The sequence below is a fragment of the Squalius cephalus genome, assembly GCF_949319135.1.
Source record: "Squalius cephalus genome assembly, chromosome: 14".
Classification (NCBI taxonomy): Eukaryota; Metazoa; Chordata; class Actinopteri; order Cypriniformes; family Leuciscidae; genus Squalius; species Squalius cephalus.
Window position 1 is genome coordinate 37,642,149 of NC_137135.1, and position 6,539 is coordinate 37,648,687.

The 6,539-nt window shown below is 51.1% G+C and overlaps 1 protein-coding gene across 4 annotated transcripts in view; it reads left to right on the top strand.

The window, feature by feature from the left end:
- slc2a9l2 (solute carrier family 2 member 9, like 2) overlaps positions 1–6,539 on the top strand; it is a 73,301-nt gene that overhangs the window by 24,160 nt on the left and 42,602 nt on the right. The window contains exon 1 of one of the 4 annotated variants that reach the window (XM_079893330.1): positions 2,791–2,922. The exons of 2 other annotated variants lie outside the window; for them this stretch is intronic. The gene's annotated coding sequence lies outside the window, so the exon portion shown is untranslated. Of the gene's footprint in view, positions 1–2,790; positions 2,923–2,962; positions 3,055–6,539 lie in introns of those variants that run through there. One more of the 4 variants, XM_079893332.1, reaches the window with a different exon arrangement.

Here is a 6,539-nt window from a genome sequence, read left to right on the forward strand (position 1 = left end):
CACGTGTGTGTTCAGCAATGGGAACGTTAGCACAACGCTCCGAGAACGTGTTTATGTTCAGCGCTCCTAGAACACGTGTGTGTTCAGCAATGGGAACGTTAGCTCAGCGCTCCGAGAACGTGTTTATGTTCAGCGCTCCTAGGCCATGTGTGTGTTCAGCAATGGGAACGTTAGCTCAGCGCTCCGAGAACGTGTTTATGTTCAGCGCTCCTAGGCCATGTGTGTGTTCAGCAATGGGAACGTTAGCTCAGCGCTCCTAGGCCGTGTGTGTGTTCAGCAATGGGAACGTTAGCTCAGCGCTCCTAGAACATGTGTGTGTTCAGCAATGGGAACGTTAGCACAACGCTCTGAGAATGTGTGTGTTCATCAATGGGAACGTTAGCACAACGCTCTGAGAACGTGTGTGTTCAGCAATGGGAACGTTAGCACAACGCTCCTAGAACATGTGTGTGTTCAGCAATGGGAACGTTAGCACAACGCTCTGAGATTGTGTAACACACAATGGGAACGCAATGGGAACGTTAGCACACAATGTTCAGCAATGGGAACGTTAGCACAACGCTCCTAGAACATGTGTGTGTTCAGCAATGGGAACGTTAGCACAACGCTCTGAGAACGTGTGTGTTCAGCAATGGGAACGTTAGCACAATGCTCTGAGAATGTGTGTGTTCAGCAATGGGAACGTTAGCACAACGCTCTGAGAATGTGTGTGTTCAGCAATGGGAACGTTAGCACAACGCTCTGAGAATGTGTGTGTTCAGCAATGGGAACGTTAGCACAACGCTCTGAGAATGTGTGTGTTCAGCAATGGGAACGTTAGCACAACGCTCTGAGAACGTGTGTGTTCAGCAATGGGAACGTTAGCACAACGCTCTGAGAACGTGTGTGTTCAGCAATGGGAACGTTAGCACAATGCTCTGAGAATGTGTGTGTTCAGCAATGGGAACGTTAGCACAACGCTCTGAGAATGTGTGTGTTCAGCAATGGGAACGTTAGCACAACGCTCTGAGAATGTGTGTGTTCAGCAATGGGAACGTTAGCACAACGCTCTGAGAATGTGTGTTCAGCAATGGGAACGTTAGCACAACGCTCTGAGAATGTGTGTGTTCAGCAATGGGAACGTTAGCACAACGCTCTGAGAATGTGTGTGTTCAGCAATGGGAACGTTAGCACAACGCTCTGAGAATGTGTGTGTTCAGCAATGGGAACGTTAGCACAACTCTCTGAGAATGTGTGTGTTCAGCAATGGGAACGTTAGCACAACGCTCTGAGAACGTGTGTGTTCAGCATGTGGACTGTGGGTTTATTAGTGATAACCTGTGGACTGAAGTATGAGTGTTATAGAGCGGGTGATGATACAGCGATCTGAAGATTAGATAACGCTCGTTCTGCTGAAAACACCACGCGACTCCAGTCGTAAACGCGCTCTGCTATTGGCTGATGAAACGGCTCGTCTGATTGGTTATAAAAGATTCATTATTTGTTATTGAAAGGTTTGCAGATGTTGAGACATTGGGTTTATGAACGCCTGTAAACACGCGAATCATGTTTTGCATTTGTGAGCCGAGTTGTGTAACCGTTCATACACACACTGATGACATCACTGTGATCGTCATGTGATGGGGTTTCGTTTGTGGTTTCGTTTCGTTCTGAAAAAAGCTGCATTTATTAGTTTTTAAAGCTTTAGTGCCGACAGACCAACAACATAAAACATGATTAGCCTATATATATGATCCAATTGAGGAATATAACAAGCCATTCATAAAATGTATTCATCAATAGTAATATGGAGTGTGTGTGTGTGTGTGTGTGTGTGTGTGTGTGTAATTACTGATGTGTTGATGTGTGAACGTTTACTGTGACTATAGAGCTCTTTATCTCTGAGATTTACTGTAAAACTATATCAGTCGATCTCGTCAGCAATAAACCCTCAGGTAATGTCAGGACATCAGCTGACCTTTCACCTGTGCCCTGATGACCTTTCACCTGTGCCCTGATGACCTTTACACTGTGACATCAGCTGATCTGTAGACTGTGACGTCAGATGACCTTTCACCTGTGCCCTGATGACCTGTAGACTGACATCAGCTGACCTTTAGACTGTGACATCAGATGACCTTTCACCTGTGCCCTGATGACCTTTAGACTGTGACATCAGATGACCTTTCACCTGTGCCCTGATGACCTTTAGACCTGTGCCAACACTCATGCAGTCGGCATTAGCACAGGCAAGATTATCAATACAACAACTGAAAAAGACAGAAGTGTCCATGAGGATGAACAAGGGTTATTAACGCATCGCTCACATGTAGATAAACAGACCAATCAGACGACAGCTGCAGTGATGTCATGACTTTACCAGTCAGCCATTGGCTCTTCTATTCCGTCATATTGCGCGTCGCATTTTCTCCCATTCACAGTAGCCTATACGAGTGCAGTATGGCGAGCCGTTTTGACTTTTAATCTTTCTCAGGATATGAATAATTCAATTATCACTAGTTAAAATGTTAATTCCTGATATCAAAAATTGCCATTGTTACTAATAGAATATTGGATATCTATATAGAATATCTCACTGGCAGATATTTATTCTTGTTTTAAACACAAACTCACTTAATTCATATCTTCAGTCATTTTGTTTCTCCAGTAACTGTATATTGATTTAAGAATGTTTAGATGTTTGTGCTGGAAAACGAGACAGAAACACTAAATAAAAAACATATTTACGGCAGTGCCAGTAAAGTATAATAGTGAGCCGTTATTGGTTCATCTGTCGGTGATATTGAGGATTATGAAGGGAAGATGATCTGATGATTGAGGTGAAAGAGAGTTTGGAGAATCACTGAAACAACACCTGAGATCACAGCGGGATGCGTAACATGACCAGTACACTACTGCTTTTGTTGGACTTCGTCCTGAGAGGTAAACACACACACACACACACACACACACACACACACAGAGAGAGAGAGAGAGAGAGAGGTGTGTTTATGAGCGAGTTAGGTCTGCTGCTCATTCACTCCACGCTGAAGATCCAGACGAGCCGTTCGGGAGGTTTGTGCTCTTCAGTCAATATGTGTGAGTGTGTGTGCATGTGTGTGTGTGTGTGTGTGTGAGTGTGAGTGTGAGTGTGTGTCTGTGTCTGTGTGTGTGTGTGTGTGTGTGAGTTAATCATTCAATTAAATGTGACTCTGGCCTGTTCTCACACACACTCTTTGCTGGTTTTCTGCTGGTTTTACACTGAGCTGATGATGTTTGATTTCAAGATTGTTTGATTTAAAACATGTCAAACAAAATGCAGTATTAATGACGCACTCAGTATTTGTTTCCTCATAAATTTTGGCGGACATGTTAAGATGACCCCTCCTTGAACTGGCACCTTATCGTGGTGGAGGGGTTTGAGTACCCGAATGACCCTAGGAGCTATGCTGTCCGTGCTATATGACCCTGGTAGGGTCTCCCAAGGCAAACAGGTCCTAGGTGACGGGTCAGACTAAGAGCGGTTCATAAGCCCATTATGAAGCGAATAATAACAAGGACCGAGACATCGCACGGTATGGCACAGCCGGGGCCCCACCCTGGAGCCAGACTCGGGGTTGGGGCTCGCATGCGAGCGCCTGGTGGCCGGGCTCAGCCCGAAGGAGTGACGTGGGGCCACCCTCCTGTGGGCTCACCACCTGCAGGAGGAACCGTAGAGGGCCGGTGAATAGTCGGATCGAGCGGCAGCCGAAGGCGGGGGCCCAGACGACCCGATCCCTGGACACGGAAACTGGCTTTAGGGACATGAAACGTCACCTCGCTGGCGGGGAAGGAGCCTGAGATTGTGCGGGAGGTTGAGAGGTACCGACTAGAGATAGTCGGGATCACCTCCACGCACGGCTTGGGCTCTGGAACCACACTCCTGGAGAGAGGATGGACTCTTTACCACTCTGGAGTTGCCCATGGTGAGAGGCGGCGGGCTGGTGTGGGTTTGCTTATAACCCCCCATCTCAGCCGCCATGTGTTGGAGTTCACCCCGGTGAACGAGAGGGTCGCTTCCCTGCGCCTTCGGGACGGGGATAGGTCTCTCACTGTCGTGTGCGCCTACGGGCCAAACGGCAGTGTAGAGTACCCGGCCTACTTGGGGTCTCTGGGAGGGGCGCTGGAAAGTGCTCCAACTGGGGACTCTGTCGTTCTACTGGGGGACTTCAATGCCCACGTGGGCAACGACAGTGTTACCTGGAGGGGCGTGATTGGGAGGAACAGCTCCCCTGATCTGAACCCGAGCGGTGTTCAGTTATTGGACTTCTGTGCTAGTTACAGCTTGTCCATAACGAACACCATGTTCAAGCATAAGGGTGTCCATCAGTGCACATGGCACCAGGACGCCCTCGGCCGGAGGTCGATGATTGACTTTGTGGTAATTTCATCTGGCCTCTGGCCGTATGTCTTGGACACTCGGGTGAAGAGAGGGGCGGAGCTGTCAACTGATCACCACCTGGTGGTGAGTTGGATCCGATGGCGAGGGAGGAAGCTGGACAGACTCGGCAGACCCAAACGTACTGTGAGGGTCTGTTGGGAACGTTTGGCAGAGTCTCCTGTCAGAGAGATCTTCGACTCCCACCTCCGGCGGAGCTTCGACCGAATGCCGAGGGAGTCTGAATGGACCATGTTCTCCACCTCCATTGTCGACGCAGCCGCTCGGAGCTGTGGCCATAAGGTCTCCGGTGCCTGTCGAGGCGGCAATCCCCAAACCCAGTGGTGGACACCAGAATTAAGGGATGCCGTCAAGCTGAAGGAGTCCTATCAGGCCTGGTTGGCTTGTGGGACTCCTGAGGCAGCTGACGGGTACCGGCAGGCCAAGCGTACTGCAGCCCGGGTGGTTGTGGAGGCAAAAATCGGGCCTGGGAGGAGTTCGGTGAGGCTATGGAGAAGGACTATCGGCTGGCCTCGAAGAGAATCTGACAAACCATCCGGCGCCTCAGGAGGGTGAAGCAGTGCCCTACCAACACCGTTTACAGTAGAGGTGGGGAGCTGTTGACCTCGACTGGGGATGTCGTCGGGTTGGTGGATGGAATACTTCGAGGATCTCCTTAATCCCACCAACACATCTTCCATTGAGGAAGCAGAGGCTGAGGGCTCGGAGGTGGACTCGTCCATCACCCAAGCTGAAGTCACAGAGGTAGTTAAGGCACCGGGGGTGGATGAGATCCGCCCTGAGTACCTCAAGTCTCTGGATGTTGTGGGGCTGTCTTGGCTGACACGCCTCTGCCTCATCGCGTGGTGGTCGGGGACAGTACCTCTGGACTGGCAGACCGGGGTGATGGTCCCTCTTTTCAAGAAGGGGGATCGGAGGGTGTGCTCCAACTACAGGAGGATCACACTTCTCAGCCTCCCCGGGAAAGTCTATGCCAGGGTACTGGAGAGGAGAATCCGGCCGATAGTAGAACCTCGGATTCAGGAGGAACAGTGCGGTTTTCGTCCAGGTCGTGGAACACTGGACCAGCTCTATACCCTCTACAGGGTGCTGGAGGGTTCATGGGAGTTTGCCCAACCAATCCACATGTGCTTTGTGGATTTGGAGAAGGCATTCGACCGAGTCCCTCGCGGCGTCCTGTGGAGGGTGCTCTGGGAGTATGGGGTTCGGGGCCCTTTGCTAAGGGCTCTCCGATCCCTGTATGACCGGAGCAGGAGCTTGGTTCGCATTGCCGGTAGTAAGTTAGACTTGTTCCCGGTGCATGTTGGACTCCGGCAGGGCTGCCCTTTGTCCCCGGTTCTGTTCATAATTTTTATGGACAGAATTTCTAGGCACAGCCAGGGGCCGGAGGGTGTCAGGTTTGGGGACCACACAATTTCGTCTCTGCTTTTTGCGGATGATGTTGTCGTGTTGGCCCCATCAGACCAGGACCTCCAGCATGCACTGGGACGGTTTGCAGCCGAGTGTGAAGCGGCTGGGATGAGAATCAGCACCTCCGAGTCAGAGGCCATGGTTCTCAGTCGGAAAAGGTTGGTGGAGAGTTCCTGCCTCAAGTGGAGGAGTTCAAGTATCTTGGGGTCTTGTTCACGAGTGGAGGAAGGACGGAACGGGAGATTGACAGACGGATCGGTGCAGCTTCTGCAGTAATGTGGTTGATGTACCGGCCTGTCGTGGTGAAGAGGGAGCTGAGCTGAAAGGCGAAGCTCTCGATTTACCGGTCGATCTACGTTCCTACTCTCACCTATGGTCATGAGCTGTGGGTCATGACCGAAAAGGACAAGATCCGGATACAGGAGGGCCGAAATGAGCTTTCTCCACAGGGTGGCTGGGCGATCCCTTAGAGATAGGGTGAGAAGCTCAGTCACTCGGGAGGAGCTCAGAGTAGAGCCGCTGCTCCTCCACATCGAGAGGGGTCAGCTGAGGTGGCTCGGGCATCTGTTCCGGATGCCTCCTGGATGCCCTCCCGGGGAGTGTTCCGGGCATGTCCCACCGGGAGGAGGCCCCGGAGAAGACCTAGGACACGCTGGAGGGACTGTGTCTCCCGGCTGGCCTGGGAACGCCTCGGTGTCCCCCCGGAAGAGCT